Source organism: Felis catus, chromosome E2 (genome assembly GCF_018350175.1).
Source record: "Felis catus isolate Fca126 chromosome E2, F.catus_Fca126_mat1.0, whole genome shotgun sequence".
Classification (NCBI taxonomy): Eukaryota; Metazoa; Chordata; class Mammalia; order Carnivora; family Felidae; genus Felis; species Felis catus.
Genome location: NC_058382.1, coordinates 54969821 through 54993533, shown reverse-complemented (window position 1 = coordinate 54993533; position 23713 = coordinate 54969821). Strand labels below are relative to the sequence as shown.

Genomic DNA, 23713 nt, shown 5'->3' with positions numbered 1-23713 from the left:
CAGCGTGGCTCCCTCACTGAAGACGTGACAAGCCCCGTGAAAGGGCCTTTCGGCCTCGGCCACTTCGAACCCAACCCCCCACCCCCACCTTCAAGGAAGCTGTTGTCAGAACGTTCTGTAGAGGAGGAAACCGAGGCTCGGAATAAGGCATCACCGGGAAATGGCCGTGTCAGGTTCAAGCCCAGGTTCTCACCGCACAGCAGCACGGGTCTCACCCACCGGGACGCGCGGCAGCGGTCATGGCGTGTGACGGGTCTGGCCCTTCCTGGTTCCCGGAGGCCAGCTGTGTGCGCCTCTTCCTCGTCTGCATTCAGCGGTCTTGTTTTGGCCACAGCGGGAGTATTTACACTGTGGAAACTGCTCAACCCTCCAAATCCAGGCTCCCCCACCCCCCGCCCAGAAAAGCCACCACTCTGCAGAAAGCAGACTCCAACCCGGGCAGTCTGAACCCTCATCCACGTTCTCCACCACCAGGCCACACCGCCCTCTCGAGGGCAGGCAAGACGGGGGTGTGTGCGCGTGTGTGCACACATGTGTGTGTGTGTGTGTGATGCTCTGCCCTCAGCGCTCCCAGGTTTCACGAGAAAACCACACTCCCACACTGAGTTCAGGGTTCAGATTCTCATGGGATAATTTGCCCCAGTAAAGCAAAAGCACCGAACAGCACCTGGCCAAGACGGGGACGTGCCTCTGTAACCCACTGGCCTCCGTGGCAGGACTGATCCTGTCTGAGGAGCTCCTGCAGGCCGTGGCTTCTGGAAAGTCAAACTGAAGACCAGAGATGCCAGGACAGCCTGGACCCCTGCCAGTGTCCTCTCCGAGAGCGAGCCAGGGCCCCAATGCTGGCCAGGAGGGAAGGAGAAAGGAGAGCATGGCCTTGAGGGCCGGTTATCTCTGGATTCAAATTCTGGCTCCACTATCCAATGTGAGGTGTCGCCTAAGTCCCTTCGTGCTGAGCCTCAGTTTCCTCATCTGCAAAACGGGGCGGTAAGCCATGCCGCATGGGTTGTCCAGAATGAGACGGCATGTGTGGGATGCCTGGCATACAGTAGGTGCTCACGAGTGGCAGCTACTGACATTCTCAGTGGATCCAGAGTGCAGGCAAGAGACGGCCAAAAAGTAAGCGATTCAGAGGGAGGGGGTTACGGACCCGGGACGGGGAGGACCCACAAAAGTGTGAGACGCACCTGTCCTCCTTGGAAAATGCATTATCATATTTAAATCTTTGCCAGTTTTCCAGGTGAAAACCTGCTTCGTGGTTTCTTTTTACTTCCTATTTCTCTCATTACTGAGAGGCGTTTCCTCACAGATGTTGGCCACTGCATTTCTCCTTTGACTCTCTGTACGTTTCCCCCCAGAGGTGGTCAGTTTCTTATTGATTCACGCGCACTTTCTGCGTATTAAGGTTATTTAACTCTTTATTTGTCAAATATGCTGGAACTGCATCTTCCCAGCTCGTCATTTGCCTTTCACATCGGTTTACAGTAAGGCTGATGTGTCGCTCCGTTTTTCCATGCTCAAGGGTGCCTTCTTTTTTTTTTTTTAAATGTAGCCAAATCCAGTTCTCCTTTCCTTTGTGGTTTCTCAAACAGAAAGAGCCAAGGTTTAGGGCTGTTGTTGATCTGTGAGGTTGATCCTCACCAACTGGCTTGAAAGTAAGAAACAAATGTCAAAGTTTCCACTCTCCTCCCTCGTCCCCCAGCAAGCCATGAGGGCCATGCCTGGGCCTCCCCCCACGTGGCCTGCCCCCTGTGGGGTCACTCCCCTGTCCCCTGGAGCTCCCGCCTGGCATGGAGAGAGAGTGACTCACTCCCAAGGCCTGGTGCCCTTGCTCTGGGCCCCTGCCAAGCCGAGACGGGAGACAGGCGGCCCACACACTGCAGGGTTTTCATCGGGCAGCCAGCCTTGCACCTGAGGACGGGAGCATAGCTCCCTCCTGACGTCCCCGCTTCCAGGGGGCAGAGGGCAGGCATGTGGCCGGAGCACCAGAGGAGAACAAGCTGGAAGTCAGAGGGGCAGGCAGTCTCGACCCACCGTGCCACGGTCCACAGTCAACGCCAAGGGGAAGGCACAGAGGTCCCCTCACCCTCCTTCACTATCAAAGCTGCCCTAGAAGGCAGGTGCCCTGCACCTTTCTGGGCGTCAGTTTCCACCTCTGCAAAGTGGGCCCTTCCTCTGTCAGTGACTTCTGGCTTTAAAAAAAGTTGAATCTTACACTGAACAACTCGGCATACAGCTCCCACCATCCCTGGGTGAGTGTATTGAAGTTCTCTGGCCTCAATTCTACCCCAAAGAAAGCCCTGGGCATGAAAAGATTGAGAACCTTCTAACGGCCGCTAACAGGTCCGTGCCAAGCCAACAACAATTTATGAAGTGCCTACTATGTGCCAAGGGCTGGGGATACAGCAGTGAACAAAACAGACAAAAGTCCCTGCCTTCGGGAAGCTGCCAAGGAAGCAATGAGTGAATAAATGAACTTTACGCTGTGATCAAGTCTGCAGAGGAAACCAAGCAGAGAAGGGCCAGGGCGCAGAGAGGCCGAGAAGGTGGGTCCTATGGAGAAGGGGCACTGGAGCCAGAAAGGGCTGGCACATCGCACAGGCCGTCTCTCGGGGAGCATCATGCTTGCAGAAGTGGAAACTGAGGCCCACAGAGGTGCAGCCAGGGGATTTCCAGGGCAAGTCTGTCTGTCTGTCTGTCTCCTCCAACCATGGGGCTAGGACTTCAGGGTTAAGTAAATGCTCCCAGGGCCACAGTGTTTTCTCACAGTCCAAATATGCCAGACATAGGCAAAACCAAAGGGGGTCCCGGCCCGCAGCAACTGTGCCCCCACACCGGGCACGGCGCACTCTGAGGACGATGAGGGCCCGCGAGGACCCGCAAGGACCCGCAAGGCCCAGCGGCCACAGCAAGCACAACATGGCTGCTGCGGACCCTTTGTCAGCAGGTTCTCACACCAGGCAGCAAAGACCCGGGGGTGTGCCCTGGGACTCCTTCCAATGAGCATCTACAGAACAGTTATGGCTGCAGGACCCTTCCCTCTGGGGGACAGGAGGGTCTGAGGTGTCCTTCCATCCGGTCCCGTGCACTGATGGCGTGCAGGAGCCTCATGAACATTCAGGTATGAACACACTCACGGGATCATGACCCCACATCCAGAAGGCTCCCTCGTGCCCCTTCCTGGTCAGTGTCCCCCAGAAGTCATCACTCTTATGACCTCTATTGCTACAGGCCAGTTTTATCTGCCCTTGAACGTCATATAAACGGAATCATGCGGTATGGACCCCTCTGTGTCTGGTTTATTTTGCGCAACACAACATCTGTGATATTCATCTGTAGTATTCGTCATTTTTCATGGCTGTATACTATTCCCTCGTGTGATCATGCTATAATTTGTTTCCCATTCTACCAGTGATGGATACTTGGCTTGTTTCCAATTTTAGGCTATTGCTGAGGCTGCTTTGAACATTCTTGCTCATGTCTTCTGGTGGACAGAGCACTCGGGAATATAACTGAGAGTAGGATTGCTGGGTCCTAGAGAAGCAGGTACAAATGCATTAGAACCTTGCCAAGACCTTGTAGGCAAACAAGATGAGCCTCACTGTGTAGACGAGGAAACAGAGAGGTCAAGTAACATGTCCAGGGTCACACAGCTAAAGGGTAGCACAGCTGGGATGCAAACCCAAGAGCTATGTGTGGCTCCAGCGCCATGCCCCCCTCCCAGCTTCACAGGGGTGGGCGCCCTGAGCAGTACCTACTGCAGAAAGAGAGCACAGGGGAGGACAATGCTCCTTAACTCCCTGGAAGAACAGCAAGGCCCCAATCTGTCCCCAGGAGGCTGGGAGACCAGGTCCGGGGGCCTGGCAGGCTGAGCAAACAGACATGCATGAATGAGGCCTAAGTCCACTCAAACCCCAAGCACATAATTTCATCTGGAAGCAAACGCATCCAGCCGCCCCGGCGCGCCCTCCTTCTTGGGGAGAGGGCAGCCTCCCATCAGAAGCGCCTTTGTCTCCCCCAGAGTGGCCGAGACAGAGTGGCAGAAGCCTCGCTTGTCCAAACAAATGACAGTCAACGGTCCTCCACGTCTCCCGCTGCCCGATTTCAGCCTCAAAGGACCGACTATGTCTCCGTCTCCCTCGTTTCTCTCCTGAAGCCTCCTGCTGGCTGGGAGGGCCCGGAGACACGCTCTGGTCCCAGTCCCGAATGGCGGAGGAGGGGGCGAGGTGGCACATCCACCCGTGGGACACGTGTGCCCACTCACCGTGCACCGGCCCCGACACAGGACTGGGGAAAGGCGGACGAGGCCGGCACGGCCTGAAGGAGCTCCCGGTCTCCAAGGGAGATGAACCTAATGGCAGAAGCGTGTGCTGAACGCTGCCTTCCCACTGGGAGCGTGAATCAGAGGGGAGGAGGCAAGTGAGGTCTTCCTGGGTGTGGGGTGCAGGCCGGGCCGCTCGTGTTGCTGTCCCTCCCTACCCTTTGGAAAGCTCTCCATCTCCCCTGCGAATGACCCTGCCCCCACTGGCGGTGGGGTCACCATGGTTACCATAGGATGCCGCCTGGTAGCCGCGGTGACTGGTCCGGAGGTCGGCCCCTGCCCTAGGCCTGGCCATATGGGGAGCTTCTTTGGGAGCCTAGAGACAAGAGCGAGAAACAGGGGAGTCTCCTTTCCAGCGAGACGCCACAGAAGAAGGCGGAGCCGCAGACGGAGACTGAGACGAAGGGGCCACGGGTTTCTAGCCCCTGCCCCGATCGCTTTCCCGCAGCGCCCCGAGCCGGGCTGCGGTGGTCCGCACCTAGAACGGGGAAGGTCACGCGCAGGCAGCGCTCCTCGGTGGGTCTCGCAGGATGCCCAGGGGTTTCCGCAGTGAAGACGAGGGAGAAAGGCTCCCGTCCTCAGAGTAAACCCAACGGCACCTAAAAGAACAAACTTCCCTGTGGAAGGTCGGCTGTGGAGTCAAAGGCATCTCTCTAGGCCCAGACGGGGCCCAGACTCTGGGTTAAGGTTCACACTGCTGCCCTGACCCTGGTCCCCGCAGGGACTTTATATAGATTCCACAATAACGGTCCCCTTTCTACCCCGCTCCCAGAACCCAGCCTATCCTCGGGGAGAATGCCTCGAGCTCCCGCTTGGAACATTCGGGCCCTCGCCAGACACACCAGAGCACCGCCCTTCACTTAACCCACTCGGGAGGTCCTGCCCCTCCCCCACTGTCCTGGAACCCCAACCTCATCCACGCGCACGGCCACACGTGCGTTCCCTCCTTCTCAGACACCCTCTCGGCATATTGTCATTCGCAAACTGTTCTTCTGCACATTCGTCCACGAGCTCTTGTATGTTTTATTCATTCCTACACACAGACCTACAACTCATCAAGTGTTGACTGAGCACCTATTATGTGTCCGACTTGCTGATTCTTACCCCAATGCCCAATTTCTGCAAGTGTGATCTGCAGAGTCACCGGCATCAGAATTACCAGGGTTGGCTTATTGTTTTTAATATTTATTTATTTTTGAGAGAGAGAGAGACGAGTATGAGAAGGGGAGGGACAGAGAGCGGGAGACAGAATCCAAAGCAGGCTCCAGACTCTGAGCTGTCAGCACAGAGCCCGACACGGGGCTCGAACCCACAAATTGTGACATGATGACCTGAGCTGATGTCGGACGCTCAACCGACTGAGTCACCCAGGCGTCCCTTAAGTGTTTTTGAAGTTTGTTTCTTATTATAGTTTGACAGAGAGAGAGCGCAAGCACGGGAGGGGCAGCGAGAGAAGAGAGAGAATCCCAAGCACGCTCTGTGCTGTCAGCACAGAGCCCAATACGGGGCTTGAACTCGCGAACTGTGAGATCATGACCTGAGCCAAAACCAAGAGTCGGACGCTTCGCCGACTGTACCCCCCGGGCGCCCAGGGTTTGCTTACGTACAATACTGAGCAGCCCAACCACTCCTGCTCCTACCCAGGAACGACGCTCCTGGAACAGATGCCCGTGCTGCCGGCTACGCTGACGGTCAAGAGCGGCTGGTCTCAGCGGGCTCTGCTCCTTTTCCTCGTCCTTGTCATCCCTGGCCCCCGTGAGCCCCCGGGGTTGCCAGCAAGGGGCTCAGAACCGCAGTCCATGGGGATGAGACTCTTCTCTAACAGCGGGGTGGGGTTACCTCTGCTCCAAGAGCATCAGATGTATAACACGCACATGCAAAGATACACACGCGCACTTTTAAAAGGCTTGCCCTGTGGAAGTCTTCATGAACGTGTCTTAGGAGAGCTCTCCCAAGGAAGGTGACTTAAGGGGCGGGGGGCTGGTGTGCAGAGGGCAACACTGACGAAGGCCCGCTGCAAACACATCTGTACTCGCGGCCCCTCTCGAGCCACCCTGCACCCTCGCCTGTGTGCGCTCTGTGCTCTTTCCTCCCCTGGGAGATTTATTCAGCCAATCGAAACCTGGGCTCCGGCGAGATGTGAGAGCCGCCTGCTTCTCTACCCCCCAGCCCGGGGCTCCTTCAAACCGTATATCGATCTGCCCTAAAACTGCAAGGAGAGGCGCGGCTGGCCCTCGGGCCATGGGCTCGGGGGTATGCGGTTCTTCCAGCGCGCTACGCGGAGCTCCGCCCTCAAGGCAGGGCAGCAGCACCGGTCTCCAGCTTGTGGTCTGCCCTGGAAGCCTGGCTCTTCAAGGTGCAGTAAACGGTCAGACAGCATCGACTCACCTGGAAGCTGTCCCAGGCATCGATCTGTTTTCCAGGGCGCCTCATCTGCGCACCACCAAGCACTGTGATAACGAGAGTTCAGAGTACGTGGCCGGCAGCTCAAGACCACACAGCTACCAAGGAGACAGAAGGTGCCCGCCCAGAGGAGCGTACTACCTGTGCTCGCCGGGGCCTGAATCACCTTGTTCAGTCCACACCACGGCCTCTCGCGTTGAATGTGCCGACGGGCTGCCTGGAGAGTTTTGTCAAAATCCAGACCATAGTGCAGGAGGGTAGGGTCTGAGAGTCTGAATCTCCAAAAAACTTGCAGTGGGGCAGAGGCAGCCAGTCGCACGGAAAGGGGCTGCCCTACCAGATGGAGGATGTTATTATTACCAACATTCCCTTTATAACAACACAAAGGAAACTGCAGCTTATAGAAATTCACGAGCTGCGTGAGTCACAAAGGCAAAAGAGGCCATGCCGAGATTTGAACCCAGCACCGTGGGCTCCAAGACACAAACTCATGACCACTGAGCCAAGATGCCTCCCCAGCCAGCCCTCCAGGCTTCACCGTGTTCTCACTGGTTCCTTGTGTCCCCCATGCAGGGGGGCCAGCCAGGCGGTGGCAATTAGAAAAGGAGCCCCACCTCTCAGACAATTCAGGCCACGGCCTGGCGAGGTGGGGAATCTTTGTGCAAAGAACGAGAAGCCCTTTTCTCCGGAGGGGTCAGCGCCTTGCCAGGGCACATGCAATTCCAGCCCACTCAACCCATGGCCGTGACAAGGTCTGAAATGACAACCGCGTGACTCTCCACGGAGGCCCTGCCCGCCAGTGCTTCCCCCTGAGGCCGCAGATCCTAGTGACGAAGAGCAAGGACTTTCTAAGTTCAAATTCCACCCCTCCTACATCACGGCTGTGTGACTTTGAGCAAGTGACTGCACCTCTCTGAGCCTGTTTCCACATTTGGAAAATGGGGGAAATGCCCACCTCCCTCACAGAACTGTTGTGAGATATGAACTTGGGAGCCCTTTGGCGCTCGCAGAGTTGGCCCCGGACTGAGGAGTGAGCCACGCAGGGTTCCCAGAAGGCCAGCTGGGCTAGTCTGCCCGAGACCGGGCAGGGCGTCGCTGGGAAGGGGCGGACATCCCAGCAGCCCTGCTTCGCCACGTGACCCACTCTCACGGGGCCACCGCCCGGGCCCAAGAGCCGAGAATGGCCAGCACTACAGGCTGGTCCCTGATGAATTCGCTTGGGGGCGGGAGGGTCTGGCACCTCATGGATGGCTTCCGAGAGAAGTGCCATGAGGCGTGCCCTGTGAACAGAGCGAGAGGACCGGGGTTGGAATCCTGGTGCTTGGACCCTGAGCAGGCTGGCCTTGCAGCTCACACCCCTCCGCGGGGGCCCCACTGGCTCTGCTGTAACACGGGACTGGTATGGGGGTTCCAGGAGGCCCGGACGGCGCTCGGCCTGTGCCTGGCGCACATCATGTGCTCAGCCAGGTGAGTTACGAGGTGACGGCCTCTCCAGCCAGCAATCACCAGGCTGCCCTTGGCTTTTTGCCCACTCTGCACTCTTACGTCCGATCCACGGGCAAGTCCTGGCCGCTTCGCCTCCAGATCAGCGCCAAGAGTGACCACCGTCACAGCCTCTGCCCGTGAGACCAAGCGGCCGAGTGTCAGCCTCACCTCCTGCCTGGACTGTCGGGCACACTGGCCTCCCTCAGACGGCACCACCCGAGAGGACTTACTGGGTTGGCAGAAATGCTCGCTATCCGCACCGGCTAGCGAGTGCCTGAAAGGTGGCAACCGTGACTGAGGAACTCAGTTTACAACTTTACAGGTGCCCAATTAAATTTAAATGGCCACACACGGCTAACAATCGTCGGATCAGAGTTTTAGACTATTCTCCATCTAGCAGCTGAGGGATGCGTTTTTAAAAAAGTTTTTTAATGTCTTTCTTCGAGAGAGAAGAGAGCACGAGCAGGGGAGGGGCAGAAAGAGAGGGAGACACAGAATCCAAAGCAGGCTCCAGGCTGTTAGCACAGAGCCTGATGCGGGGCCCGAACTCACCAACAGTGAGATCACGACCTGAGCTGAAGTCAGACGCTTAACCAATTGAGCCACCCAGGTGCCCCTGAGGGATGCTTTGTAAAGCCAAAGTCAGATTGTGTCCCTCCTCTACTCAAAACCCTCCAACGACTGACTCCTTTCTCACCCAGAAGAAAACCCAAAGCCCTGGTAATTGCCTGCAAGACCCTCCGTGACCTGCCCACCCCCACTCTCTCTGGTCTTGGCTCTCACCACCTTCTTTCTCACCCATTCTGTTCCAACCCCGCTGGCTTCCTTGCAGTTGCTTATACCTGCCACTCCTGCTCCTGCCACAGGGCCTTTGCCCATGCTGTGCCCGCCATTGCACACACACACTTTCCCCTAAATGTCTTCACAACTGGGTCCCCTAATTGAAGGCTCTGTTCCAATATTCTCCCTGACCCCAGGAAATGACACCCTGAGTCCACTGTGCCTCACCTCCCCCTGCCACGTTTCTTCAAAAATAGCTATGACTACTTAAAATGCTATGTATTTGTTCACATATTTATTCTCTCTTCTTACCAGAATATAGGATTTGTGGAAGCAAAGACTTTGCCTGTCACACTCACTGCTGTATCTCCTGTGCCCGGAATAGCCCTGGCCAGGCTCAGAGCAGGCCCTCTATACAGATGAACAAAAGAATCATGAGCGAGATACCCAGCACATAGCAGGTACTCAATAAACAACCACGACTGCTACGGTAATAATAAATTGTCGTCATTCTTTCCCCAAACCCAGTCAATCTTGTTCAGGGCCAGGCCTGGTGTCTCTTTGATTATGGAACAACAAAGGAACAACACCCTCTCCTCTGCCCAGCATGCCCTGCCTTGGGTGCCAAGAAGCCGGGAACCCCACACAGAAGGAAGTCTCCTGGTGGCCGGGGTGGGGGTGCTGGCGGTGGGCAGAACTGCCGGTGGGCCTGGTTGCCAGGTAACCCCACCCCGTCGCTCACAACCACGGGCCACACAAGTTCCGCCGGGAGGGGCTGTGTGTGTTCGGCTGCCTTATCTGCTGGCCTGACCACCGGTGTTTGTGCCTCGCTTACGGAGGACAAAGTACACGGGGGAGCAGGGTCCCAGTCTGCAGGCCGTGAGTCTGTAGTGGGCAAGGAAAGCAAGCTCGGGTTCCTGAGGACCTACTGTGGGCGGCCCACTTTCGACACATTCTCGGCCACCCTTCTCGGCCACCCTCACGGCGGTGCGGGTTTAAATAAGATAACGCAAGAAAGGCACTTCCCGTTGAGTCCCTTCCTGGGGTCCCTTCCGCCGCTGCAATGATTGTGTTTCTTCTTCTAGGACATGCTCCTCACAACGTTCATGGCAGCACGCCTGGACGGGCCCAGCTCCGCCCCTGCAAACTCAGTCTGGGTCTCCCTCCACCCCTCTCTCGCTCGCGTCCAGGGTTCTCCACCTTAGCACTGCTGACATTTGGGGCCAAATCGCTCCTTGTGGTGGGGGGCGGGCCTGGGCCTCGGGTGGTGTTGAGAAGGATCCCCGGCCTCTCCCGGCGGCTCGTGGGAAGGTAAAAGAACGCAGCCGCTTTGGAAAACGGTATGGAGATCCCTCAAGAAATTAAAAATAGAACTACCATATGATCCAGCCATCCCACTTCTGGGTGTAGACCCGCAAGAACTGAAAGATCTCAGAGAGACATTCGAACATCCCTGTTCACATAAGCATTATTCACAACGACCAGAAGGCGGAAGCAACCCGAGGGTCTGCGGGGAGGTGACCGGACAAAGAAAGTGGGCTGGATGCACACAGCGCTACGTGCGCTGAGCCAGTCACAAAAATACAAACACCCTTCCGTTCCACCTTCCTTGAGACACCTGAAATGGTCAGGTTCCTAGTGACAGAAAGCAGAGGAGGAGTGACCAGGGGGCACTGCCCTCAGCAGGTGGGCTGGGTGCCTCTGCCCCGTTCATCTCCCCCACCCCCCGCCCCCCCGTAAGGTTGGCCTCAGTCCACCATCAAGCCCTGACGCAGAAGCAGCGTTCTGTGGGGCCCTTCCCTGACCTCCCCCACTCAGACCAGACGCTTACCCCTCTTCTTTCAAACTTTTTAATTTTCAGATTGTTTTAGAATTTTTTTTTTTTAAGCTGCAAAGACAGCACAGGGACTTCTGGCGACTTCTGCTACACTGTCACCCCATTTCCCCTCACGTTGACATCTTCACGACCCTGGAGCACCAGTCACAACCAAGAGACCGGCATTGGTACTGAGTACCGGCTGGCCTGGACGCGTCGTTTGGACGTCACTGCATCCCCCACCCAGGGCCCCTCTCCTGTGCCAGGGTCCCAGCCAGGATGCCACATCACACGTGTCCTCGTATCGCCCTGACATCCTCTAGTCTGGAGCAGTTTCCCACCTTCTTTGCCCTTGAAGTTTGCCTTTGACAGTTTTCAGGAACACTGCTCAGGGGTTTTACAGAACACCCTTCAAACTGGGTTCCTCCAATGGGGTGCCTCCTTTTTTTAAAAAATCGTGGTGGGGCACCTGGGTGCCTTAGTGGGTTAAGCATCCGACTCGATTCTGGCCAGGTCATGATCTCACGGTTCGCGGATTTGAGCCTCACATCGGGCTCCGTGCTGAAGGTGCACAGCCTGCTTGGGATTCTGTCTCCCTCTCTCTCCGCCCCTCCCCTGCTCATGCTCTCTCTTGCTCTCTCAAAATGAATAAGCATTAAAAAATTGTGGTCAAATATACGTAACATAAAGTTTACGGTTTTAACCATCTTTAAGTGTACCGCACAGCAGCATTAAATCCTTCCCCACTGTTGTGCCAAAGCCACCACCGTCCATCTCTGGAACCTTCTCACCCTCCCAACCTGAAACCCCGTCCCCATTACACACGAGCTCCCCATTCACCAGCCCTGGCCCCGGGGTAACCACGAATCAAAACCCACAAGGAGAGGACGCTCCACACCCATCGAGGTGGCTACTACGAGAAGACCAGAAAATAACAAGCCGAGGGGGCGCGGAGGCCCCGGAGTCTTGCGCGCTGCTGGTGGGAATGCAAAACGGGGCAGCCGCTGCAGGAAACCGCTTAGGAGATTCCCCCCCAAATTCAACAACAGAATTACCACCTGAGCCAGCAGCTAGGCACCTGCCCAGGAGAGTCGACAGCAGGGACCCGAGGAGGTAGCCACGCCCCCACGTTCACCGCAGCATTATCCATTAAAGGGTAGGAGCCAAAGGGCACCAAAGGGTATCCGGCCAAAGGGTAGGAGCAACCGAAGGCCACAGACAGCTTCTAGAGCAGACGTCCCCTTCTAACACATTCAACGCCTGCGTCCCTAGCCAGCCGCTGGCCCTTCCGTACTGAGCCGCATTTGCCTTGCTCTCTGAGGCATCCCAGCCCCCGGGGGGCGGGGGGTCCAGCAGGTAGAATGGGCCTCTGACAGCACACTAAGATGAGCTGTGGCCAGGTAAGGGGCCGGCTTCGCTCTTCAGGTCCCTGGCCCGGGTTGTATCGGAAGGCAGGGCCATAGTGGAGACACCACAGCAGGATCTTCCCAGCCCCCAGGCAGCCCCTGCCTCCTTGAAAGGGCTGTGCCCCAGTGGTGGGCAGACCCACACCTTCCTGACCCTCCAGATGACGCCGCCTGGTGGCTCTGGCAAAGCGGGGGCTCTTGGAGCAAGGGCGGGAAGAGCGTGACTCCCTTCCCAGAGAAGGGCTCTGACAGGCAGCCCCCCCCCGACCCAAACGCACACGTGGACACACACATACGCACTCCACACACACGAGACTGGCAGCAACGACATCCACCAAGATATCCGCAACGTCCTGCCAAGAAGAGTCCTCACTGGGCACCCACGGCGTGCCGGACGCTGGGCCGCGGCACCTGACGAGGTTTTGGTGAGACTGTGAAAGAGACCACAGGGGCGGTAGCAAAATGACCCCCCGTCCTCCAGCCGCGGAAACCGAGGCCAAGACTAGAGATGTGGCTTGCCAAAGGTCACAGACGTGCAGATGTGTGTGGCCGGGGTGACTCCGGAACCCAAGTTCCGACCCCAACGAGATGCCTCCCCCGCTGGATTCCCGGCTCCTCGCCGGGTCTGCGTTTTTCAGGGAAACAAAGGCTGAAGGCAGAGGAGACGGTGCTTCTAGTTGGCAGGGACTGTACTCAAGTCGCAAGAGAAATAAAGGACAGCCAGTAAGAAGCTCCTATTTATTAAGCACTTACTGCGTGACAAGGTTTACCTCCTGGCTGTTACCTTCGTGGTTCCCAGCTGTAGACATTTATTTTACTGCTGAACCGCGTCAGAGGTGAGGAAAACAAGGTCCAGGAGGAACAATCACTTGGCAGGAATCAGGCCCCCCCTTCAGGACAGCCCCAGTGGCAATAATTGCCCCCCAGCGGTTTCACCGGCTCTAGCGTGCATGGTCACGGATGGATCAGGGCAGGAGGGGGGTTCCGGGACCCCTGCAGGACAGGGGCAGAGGGTCGGCGAGGCGCAGACAGCTGTTCTAAGGCCATGGGGCTGCAGGGAAGGGCCAGGAAGGCAGTCCTTCTCTCAACAATGACCCACGTCAAATCTACCTCCCAGATTTCATACTGCTGGCGTCTTAATTTTTGAGTTTCTTCCCTACCGCTGGTTTTATTTATTCATCCAGGCAAAGTTCTGGCAAAGGTCCAATGTGTGTCGTGAGGAGGCCACACGGCCCCACTGCACATGCACCAGAATCGGAGGACTGGGGGCACATTCTGGCTCTGTCACTTAGGAGCTGTGTGGCCTCAGGCCAGTGGCTTCAGCCCTCTGAGAGCCAGTCTAGCAACGCAGGGTTGGTAGATACGTGCACTGCCAGGGTGGCCGGGCTCCTGACACGAAATCGTGGCTATGGGAGCTCCTGAAGCAACGTCGGGCACGTGGAGTTCTGGAGAAGGCCGAGGGATCTGAACCCAGGGACAAACAGGGACCGGCAGGGGCAAGGAAGACGAAACACACCTGCCCAGGTAACGCCCCTGACCAGCTGCCTGTAACAGCAGCAGGCGCCACAGAGGGGCCCCGGGCCTTCTCAGCCAGGTGCCCTCCCCACCTACTTCCTGCCTGGCAGGCCCTTTCCATTCAGGGGACCTGGGGCCTGCAGGGACCCGCTCGGATCTGCCGGAGGACGCCCCCCCCCCCCCTGGGGAGGCCTGGCAGCGATGTTTGCAAGTCCGTACGGTCACCAGGTCTGTGTGTCCCCCACTGGGGTGTAGTTCTGTGCCCTCAAGCTAAGTCAGAAAGGAGAAAACTGTTCCCACCTAAGCCCAGGGGAACCCTGATTTCTCCAGAGCCACAGAGACCACTCTGGAGATAAAGGAACCAAGGGTATTTTTTTCCGCACTGCTCCGTCACGTTTCCCCTCCCTGGATGATGCCTGCTGCTTATTATAACTATGACAACATTGGAAATACTTCTTGTGGATTTCTGCAAGAGGGGAAATGACGGGCTTTCTTCTGGCTCTGGCTTTTTGCTGGATGCGGCAGACCTGAGACAAGGCCCCCTGGGGTGGACCCCTGGGACTGTGAATGCAGGGGTGAGGCACCAGGGCAAGAGAGGGTGGCCCTCCCGTTGCAGGACTTTGCTGAGGAGGGCTTGCCAGAGGCTGGGGAACGCTTACTGCCTCTGGGAAGGGCTGGGCGCCCCTGGGCCCTTCCAGCCCAGCACCACCTGCGGCCAGGGGCTCAATCTGCCCCCCCCACCCCGCCCCAGATGGGGGACAAAGGTATTTTAAGGCTGTGGTCGTTTCTTGAGTGCCATTAGGTGCTAGCGGGCACTGTGCTAAGCGTTCTGTGCTTTGCTTGGGTCTCACGGAGTCTTGCCAGGTGTACGATTCCCTCCAATCTACAGACAAGGGCCTGAGCGCCACGGAAGAATGAAGTGGCCTGACCAGGGTTATTCCGCCCGTAAAGCGGCTGCAGGAGGACAGACACTTGTTGATGCTAGGGAATGAAGAAAACGAGAAAGTACGGCGACTGTCCTGAGTCAGAGTAGAAATCCGGGTAGAAGGTATGAGATGCATTAGATTACGTGGACCTATCTGCCAATTCGGGATTTTGCAGACCTCTCAGATGCCTGGAGGTGGCTTCCTGGAAGTGAGTTGGGAAGGATTCTGCAGCCGCATCGGGGCTCAAGTGGAAAGGGTGGTGATTGATTACTGACGTCTGCCCCGGGCACACCTGTGGAAAGCAGTGGAACAGATGCCCCACTTACCACCACTAGTCTGCTGTACATCCGGCTGATGCAGGAGATTCCTCTGAATCCCCCTGCTCCTTCGCTTCTCTTTGCATTAAATGAGCTCAGTTACAGAACAGTAGGTAGAAATACCTTTGGAAGAGAAGGGTATTTCCTCTGAGGTTAAACTACACACCTAGAACTTGTTAATTCAGAGGTAAAACTCAATTCTTACAGCGAAGGTAGGTTCCACTCAACGTACACACTTCCTGGGTGCCGATTACGTCCTAGGGTCTCTGCCCTCGCTGAGCTCAGCAAGGAAGACAATTAACTTAGCAACTATTTACTTCGGTTCCCAAGTGGCACGCTCAGAGGGCCGCGTCACACCCACGAGCTGGGGAGGCAGCCTCCGCCTCCCGGCCCAGGACCGAGTATGACGTGGCAACCCACCTTGCTGCTCACAGCCCACCGGACGCCCTTGCCCACTGCGTCCAGAGCCCAGAGGGTGCTGGAAGGCCGAGGAGTGCGGGCATGTGACAGCAAGGGGACCTGGGGAGGCTGCAGCACAGGGACCCCCCCCGCCAGTGATTTTTCTGTCTCTGCTAATCAGAAGCTCGTACTTCATTCTCTGATTTTTTCCACCCCAGAGAAGAACGTCGGCTGTGCGACCCACAGCTTCTGGCGAGAGGCGAGGGCGCAGGAAAGACAAGACACAATGGCATCTCCGGGGCGGGGAGGGGAGGTGTGTCCGCAGCCGGCGGGAGCGTGCCCGGCTTTTATCTCAAGGCTGGACTTGAGGTCCTGCTCCCCACCCCCCACCCCCACCCCCACCGCTGGCCTGAGCAACCTCACCCACCGCCGTGAAGGGGCGGCCCGGCGTGTCACAGTCGCCTTCCCTGTTCCAGGCTGGCACCGGACGGGCAGCAGGGTTTGTTTGGAATAGATGCTCCTCATCAGAGAGTCTGAAACAACCTCCCTTTCTGGCCGGAGGAGGAAGAAGGCATCTCTGAGGCCAGCGCTTCCCCCAGTGCAAACAGCTGAACCCAGCCTGCCCGCCCAGCTTTCAACTCTGTTGCTTTTGCAAATATGGTCCTGGGTCCTATTTCCCACATCGCTGCAGCCACGTCCAGGCAGCCTCCTGGAGGCACGGCCGCTGGGCCAGAGACCAGGGCAGGGAGGGAGCCGACCCCTCCCACCTTCCAGAAAACCAGCGGGCGGAGGGTCCAAGGACAGAGCAGGCGCCACCACGGCGGACAAAAACGAGGAGGGATTTCCAGCAACAGGGAGTTCAGGCCCCGGGTGCCGAGACCCATCTGTAGGTCTGTGCTCCCGGCTGACTTCCCTCACCCTCCTCCTCCCTCAGACCACAGCTGACGAGTCGCTTCCCGCAGCCCTGGAGGAGGAGACCGGGTCACCCGATAAAACTCGCCTGCCCGTGGAAACTCCCGTTCACGTCGGCCTCCCCTCTGGGACGGACTGGAAACTCTGTGAGGGCAGGGACCTAGTCACCCCCAGCCCCGGCACAGTGTCTGGCGGAAATGGGGGGACATGTGGGGGCGGGAGGGATCTGGGTCTCTCGTGCCAGGGCTGGCCCGCTGTGGTCAGCAGAACCACGCCCCCCCAGGCCCCCCAAGGTGTCCACATCTGAATCCCCAGAACCTGTGAATACTCTGCCGAGATGGGGGTGATGCTGGGCTACCCTGTGGGCCCCGTGGCCTCAGAAGGTCCCTGTAAGAGGGAGGGAGGAGGGGCAGAGGCGGAGAGCGGGAGCAGTGCCATCGTGAGCCTGGGGACGCAGGCAGCCTGGGGACGACCCATGTCGGACTTCTGGTCTCCAGAACCGTGAGACAGTAAACTGGTGTGGTTCTAAGCCTCCAAGTTCGTGGGAACTTGTCATACCAGCCACAGGAAACTACAGTGCCCTGCAGGGCACTCTCGGGCTCCCTGGCCGGCGACAATCAGCCCCACGGAACCTACATTCATGAGACAATGGCCGCTGAGTTGTCTCCTCCTTCCCAGTAGTGAGGGATGGAGATTCCTGCCCCCTTGAAGCCAAGCCATGGTGACAGGACGGGCTGTGGCCGAACACATGAGAGGAGGTGACATGAGACAACTCCGTGAGGCCTCCAAGGCCAAAGGACGGCACCGCAACGCTGAGCACCCCGGGAATCCCGGGGCTTCGCGGGGCAGGGGGGCTGCATGTCCTCCTGGGACAACCGCCACCCAGCCCCCCGTGTGCCGCCCATGTGGAGCGGGTCCCCGCGGACCCTCCACGGACACGTCAACAGAGCTGCCAGAGAGCATCTTCTGCCCGATGTCGCGGCACCACCTCAGCCGTCCTAAGAAGGCGTGGGGGGACCTGGCTACGGAAGCAGCAGCTGCCGCCCCCCCACACACCCGCCCCCCCCACACACTGTCCACCTGAGGGGTCTCAGCTGCCTTCAGAGAGAGGCCACCCTGGCCAGAGACCCCGACACAGTCCCCAGGGTCCCCATGACAACTTCCACACCAGATGGGGGACGTCCACCTGTGTCCCTGGATGATGGTGACGGGAAACCACTTCTCCCAGACAGTGTGTGTGTGGGGGGGGAGTTTCCCGCACCCCCGCACATGTCCCACGCGTGTCTCTCAGGCCCACCTGCAGCCACCTTCCTGACATGCCCAGAGCGCCTCGGACCTCTGTGCCTCCCTCCCACAGATGTCTTCCCCCCTCTCTGCTTCTTTGCCAGGCCCTCTGCCATGTCTGTGGCTGCGATTCTAGGATGTCGATGGATATTTTCAGAGCTTTATTGTCCCATTTGTCACTTGCTAATTAGTTAGGAGTGACTAATCGGAAAACAGTGGCAAGGCAGAGAAAATACTCCTATTTTCTTCGCTTTCCGTTGTCCGTGGTTACTGAGAACCCTCTGGATTTATCTGATGGAGCTGGGGGGAGGGGGCACGCGGTGTGCACAAAATGGGAGTGGGATTCTTTGTCCTCTCCTGGGCAAATAGGGAGAATGCCGGGGGCTGTCACCACAGAAAAGGGCGGCAGCTTCATGTAAGAATGACAGTGTGGTGGTCACCAGTGAGCAAAACCAGGGTCTCTGGAGCCCCCGACCTTGGCCTTCTAGTAATTTCTAACTCTGACCAGGCAAGCCATAGGAGCACAAAATCCCCACTGAGTTCAGGCCTCCCCTGGCACCAGAAGCTATGTGACTAACCACACCAAGAACACAGAAGGTAGGGTGAGACCCGCCTATGCAGTCCTACCCGATGCCGCCAAGCTTTCAGGGTCAAGAGCAGCAAGCAGCCAAAGCCCCCACTGTTCTCCTGAGCCCCCCGTGGGCAAGGCCACGCCTCCCCAAGCTGGGGGACAAGCCGTCTATGGCCTGCCCTCTCCCAGCCCGGCCCCCAGCCAGGTGCACCCCGGTCACCCGTGGACCTCACTGCAACCTCCCGCAGCTGCCTTAACTCTCCCCTTTCACAGAGGAGAACACTGAGACTCCGCGCACATGACTGGCCTCAGGTCACAGCCAGGAACAGGCAAAGCTGTGCGTCCAACCCAGCTGTGTATCCGCTGCGTATGAAAAGGAGAGGCGAAGGAGAAGGGCCAACATCGGCACGTGCCAGGTGCCTGGAGGACATGACCTCGGCCCTACAACCACGGCGCGGGTGGGTCACATCACACACCACAACACTCACACACGCACACGCACAGACAGGTACACACACGTGTGTGTGCGCGCATGCACACAGAGCTCACGCTGTTAAAGAGGCACGTGTTAAATATGAGCGTGCACGCACATGTGTGTGTACATGCACGGTTCCTCGACATAGAGGGGACGAGGGAGCCGGTCGGCACCCCGTGCCCTGCTCCAGGCCCACAGTGCCAGGTTTGGCAAAGGCCAGTCCTTGCCACCTCTGCCCTCTGGGGATGATTGCATCACTGATGGTGGTTTCCAAAGACAGTAAACAAACAAGGAGGCCTCAGGCCTGCCTCTCGGGGCTGCTTCCCCAACACCCCCACCACACTCTCGCTCGCTCTCACTCACACACACACACAGCCCAGCCCTGGCAGGAAAGAGAGGGAGAAATCTACTCGGGCACAATTTTGCGGCGGCCCTCTGCGTGGCTCCCGACCCGGTGGGCCGTCCAAGCCCGAGGGAGGAAGTGCAGATGGGAAACAACGGCCCGCGTCGGCCAGGCTGGCATTTTCCAGGGGAAAGTTCTGTCCTTCGGATGATTTACCAGCCGGGCGAGGTTAATCGTGGCCTGTCAAGTACAAACGGCTCCCTCCGCCCTCAAGCAGGCTGTGGTGTTCCAGCAAGTAAGGTAAGTCAGGGCCAGGCTGGGGGTCGGGCCCCGCCCTCCCCACCCTGCGCTGCCAGCTGCCAGCACAAAGGGTCTGGTTTTCTGACTGAATGAACCAGCGCTCTGTCATGGGAAGAGGCCTCACCGACCACCTACTGTGCGCCTGGCCCTGGGCCGCGCTCCTTCCGCCCAGGCCAAAGGTAAAATGGAGTTCATGGCTGAGTGCCAAGCCCAGGCACACAGACCTGAGTTTGAAGCCTGATGCCCACGGTTCGGCTCGGACGGCAGCCGGCTCCGTCTGTAAAATGGGGCTCTCAGCCGTGGGCATCTGGCGATGTCTAGAGACGCTGCTGGGTGTCACGCTGGGGCAGGTGCTACTGGCATCTAGCAGGTCACACCCTCCACAAACAGGGTATCCCCCCCACAACCCCCCACAGAGAACGAGCCACCTCATGGGTCAGGGGGGTCTCTGGTAAGAGATCCTAGTGTGAAGGATGCAACACAATGCCTGGCTCAAGGTAAGCCCTCCACGAACGCCAGTGGCTCTGATTATGTCAAAACTGTCCCAGCAGCCCTACAGGATGACATTACTGTCACCAGACTGCAGGGAAGGAAGCTGGGACCTGTGGCTGTGAGCTGCTCCAGTGACAGGACAGAGCGGAGCTGAACGGGCTGCCTGACTCTCCCAGTGTCCCCTCTTCCCCAGGGCACGACCCAGTCCCAGGCGGGTGGAGATGTCGAATCCGCTCTGGCTGCCCCAGAATCACAGCCGCTGCCTCTGCCTTCCTTCTGCGGTCCCACAAGGGGAGCAGGGGCTGCTTCCCAAGTTGTTTTCTTGGACACTGAGAGGACAGACACCCATGGCTGGACCCTGCAGACAGCTCGAAGCAGGCACTTCCTCCCCCCTCCTCCTTCCTCTCTCCATCCCCCATCTGCTACCCTCAGCTGTTGCCTGACGGGGCAGTCTGTCCCCAGGGCTCAGCCTGAGCAAGATGTACACCCTTGGCCCCTCGAACCAGACCTTCCTTCCAAGAGTCTGGCCGATGCGGTTACAGGACCCTCTGCCCACACGCCCAGGGAAGGGTCGGCCTCAGGGGTGGCAGAAAGTCCCAGGAGAGCCTGTGCGGCCTGGTCTCTTCTGCCTTCAGCTGGTCCCTCGCGCATGGCCCAGTCAACACACGTGGGGCCTACAACCAGCCACGCGGTCTCTCCGGCCTCCTTCTAATGGCCAGGCCTGGACACATGCTCCTCCCTCCCGGGACGCTGGGCCCTGCCCCTTTTGCCCCCCACCCTCTTCACGTGACTCAGACCTCACTGAAACATCCCTCCCTCTAGGCCAGGCTCGGCCCTGCTTCCGTGCGGCCCCATCTGTGCGCCTACCACCCCGTCTGCTAAGGAACACACACCGGTCTGTATCCAAAGCCGCTAGATCTGGAACCCGAGGGCAGAGAGCTTTTCCGAGCGCCTCACCTCTGCAGCCCGCCCAACACAACTTTCCGCAACGATGGAAATGGTCTGTGTCCATCCTGGCCGGTACAGGAGCCACTACCCACATGTGGCCACAGAGTCTCTGAAATCTGAAGAACCGAACTTTTACTTTTGTTTAATTTTAATTAACTCTCAACAGCCGTATGTGGCTAGTGGCTACCATATTGGGCAGCGCTGGTCTAGAACAATGCCCAGAGCATAGTAGGTGCTCGGCACCCGCGGGTTGGTTGAACGAATGAACGAACGAACGAATGATGTTCATCACCCTACTTTATCAGCCCACATTATAAGCATCTGACATCAGTCTTCTCCAGCAGGCTGAGAGCGTCGCGAGGGTAGGACACAGCCTTTGCTCATCACTATATCCCCAGCGTTTTGCGTGCTTCCTGGGACACAGACCCTCAATAAACATTAATGAAACAGATGAGCGCGTGCACGAATGCATGGCCTGCCGCTCGGAGCCTCGTTCCCTTTGCCGCCAAGCCCACGGAGAACAGACGGAAGAGAAAGCAGGCCGCTGGACTGGCTCCTGAACGGATTTCCAGCCCGGTTCTTCCTTCCCACCTCAGAGACCGTCTGGGCCCCGCATCCTGGGCTCCGTCTCACCGGGTGTCCACAGTGAGCGGCCGCCACCAGAGTGAGACGTCCTTTCTCGGGTGTCCTTCCCTCTCCCCCTGACGCCAGGGAAGAAGCCGGGGAAGTCTGCTCGCTCTAGACTCAGTTGAAGAGCAGGACTCCTCCTTGCCCTGGGGCCGCCGTTCCCTCCCCTCCCTGCTCAGGCAGCGGGGTCCCCTCAGGAGGTCTCAGAAAAATTATTAACTTATAACAATGAGGATGAGCGTGAGCTTCTATTATCAACCAATGCCTTTCATCCCCGACCGGTGGCTGTGATGTTCTGCAACACTGTTATTCACGGCGAGCGAGCGTCATCTGTGTTTCTCCCCCCGACTGGCTGCCCCACTTCCTTCTGATGTAGGTCACGATGGGTTCTCCCTGCAGTCACTAGGTATGCCTCCGGTGAGGGGGGGTGATACCGCTTGGAGCAAATGTAGGAATTCTCTTACAGGCCTGTGGGGGACCCTGTGCTCTGTCATTCAGCTGAGACCCAGACTTGCAACCGCACGTGGAAATCCCGTGCAAAGATCCTAGGGCACGTGGGAGGGCAGGCAGGCAGGGCAAGAGGAGCTGGAAAGCCGCTGTCACGTGGAAGAAGTGCCAAGGAGAGGCTGGTTTCCAGAACGGAAGCAGGGTGGTAGGTAACTGGTTACCCTCCTTCACGGTGAGCATCCTGGACCCACCGCGTATAACCGAGCGACCCGGAGTAAACTTTCTCTTCCTTCCCGAGCCTCCCGTTCCCAGCTGAAAACGGGGGATAATTCCAGCACCTGCCTGCCAGGGTGGTTTGAATTAAACGCATTCACTGAGGTAAAGTGCTTAGCACGGGGCCCAGCACCGAACACCCAATAAACACATACTATGATCGATGTCGATGCCGTTTGCCAAGCAGCTCTTCTAGCCTCGCCACACGAACGTCCGCTCCTTCGCTCTGACCAGCACCAAGCGTGGGCGCCCCCCCAGGCACTGTGTGTGCTGCGTGTGGTGACGGATCGGACTCTGTACCTGTTCTCAGGTAGCAGGACGTCTGCTGGGATGACGGACACATTAAATCAAATACAACAGTGCACGCGGTGAGCATGTCTTGCAAGGACACGGAAGGCTAAGTAGCCCAGAGGACGGAGGACGAGGCCTGGGCAGGCGTGATCGCCTCCCCTTGCTGCACCGCGGTTCTGAATTTGTGGAGACAGACCCAGAGGTTTCACAGCATGTGAGCTGGGCCAGGAAAGAGGACAGAATGGGGATCCCTGGCACGCTCGAAGGTCTAGAAGTACCCACGATCACGGGCCCTTTGGGCAATAAGAAAAGGCTGTCTGTCTGCGGCTGCGGCACAGGGTGCCTGGTAAGGAACTGGCAGGAGATGAAAATAAAGATTGATTTGGGGCCAAATTCAGCCTTCTCTGCCTGGAAAACAAGGAGGCGAACTTCGCCCTGTGGGTGATGGGGAGTTTTAAGTGCCACTCAAGTTACTCGACTCTGGAGACACCCCCTGCACACACACGTGTATATGCACACAACACTCCACATACATGTACAAACACACACACACACACACAAACATACACAAACACCCCCCACAGGTACAAACACACATACGTGCACGTACAAACACATCTACACACACACATACACGCCCTACACACACACACACAAAACATGTAAACACGCATGCACGTAAACCCCCCTACACACACGTGTGCAGGTGCAACACTCCACACGCATACAAACACACACACACACACACTCATGGGCCTGGCTCCACGGCATTGTGCCCAGGGCAGAAACGGGAGCCTCTAGACTCCAAGCAGAGAGGGTGTGTTCTGAAAGCTGAGGCCTGAGGGCCAGTTCCAGGCTGGCTGGAGGAGGAAATGTTGATAAACAGGAGGTTACCTCCCGGCCCACCTGCACGCACGCGCACACTAACTCACACCTTGAGAACAAGAGAGCTCAATGGGTAATCAGGTTAGGTGTACCACACGCAGCACCAGAGACTGCAATAAACCCACTCTCTTTCACCTGCATGACGTTGCAGCCTGGGCCCTGTTTTAGAAGGAAACTTCCTCCCACATTTAAAAGGGAAGTGCGGGTCTGTCTCCACAAATTCAGAACCGCGGTGCAGCAAGGGGAGGCGATCAGGGAACCCCACGAAGGGTAGAATGATGGGGGGCGACCTCACCACGCGGGGCCTGCACCTGGTACGCTCTACCCCTCCCCCTTTCTCCTGAGCGGAGGGTCTGATCTCCAAGGAGAACGGTTACCCCAAGGAGGCTCGTTCACAATGGAGATTTCTTGCAGCAGGTGGATGCAAATAAAAATGTGCTAAAGGTTCCTTAAAATAGCTGCATTCTCCTAAGCAGGATAAACCTTTTTCCCTGCAA

The 23713-nt window shown here is 57.8% G+C and overlaps 1 protein-coding gene and 1 long non-coding RNA gene across 3 annotated transcripts in view; both read right to left on the bottom strand.

The window, feature by feature from the left end:
* The window catches only part of CMIP (c-Maf inducing protein), a 233918-nt gene that overhangs the window by 125266 nt on the left and 84939 nt on the right, over window positions 1–23713 (bottom strand). The window lies entirely within an intron of this gene.
* Window positions 1520–5599, bottom strand: LOC109494962. Of its 2 annotated transcripts, none has more exons than XR_002150142.2 (2): window positions 4265–5599; window positions 1520–1648 (listed from the first exon to the last, which is right to left on the bottom strand). It is a non-coding gene; the product is annotated as an uncharacterized LOC109494962 (long non-coding RNA). The 2 variants fall into 2 exon arrangements; XR_002150143.2 differs by having other exon boundaries at window positions 1520–1644.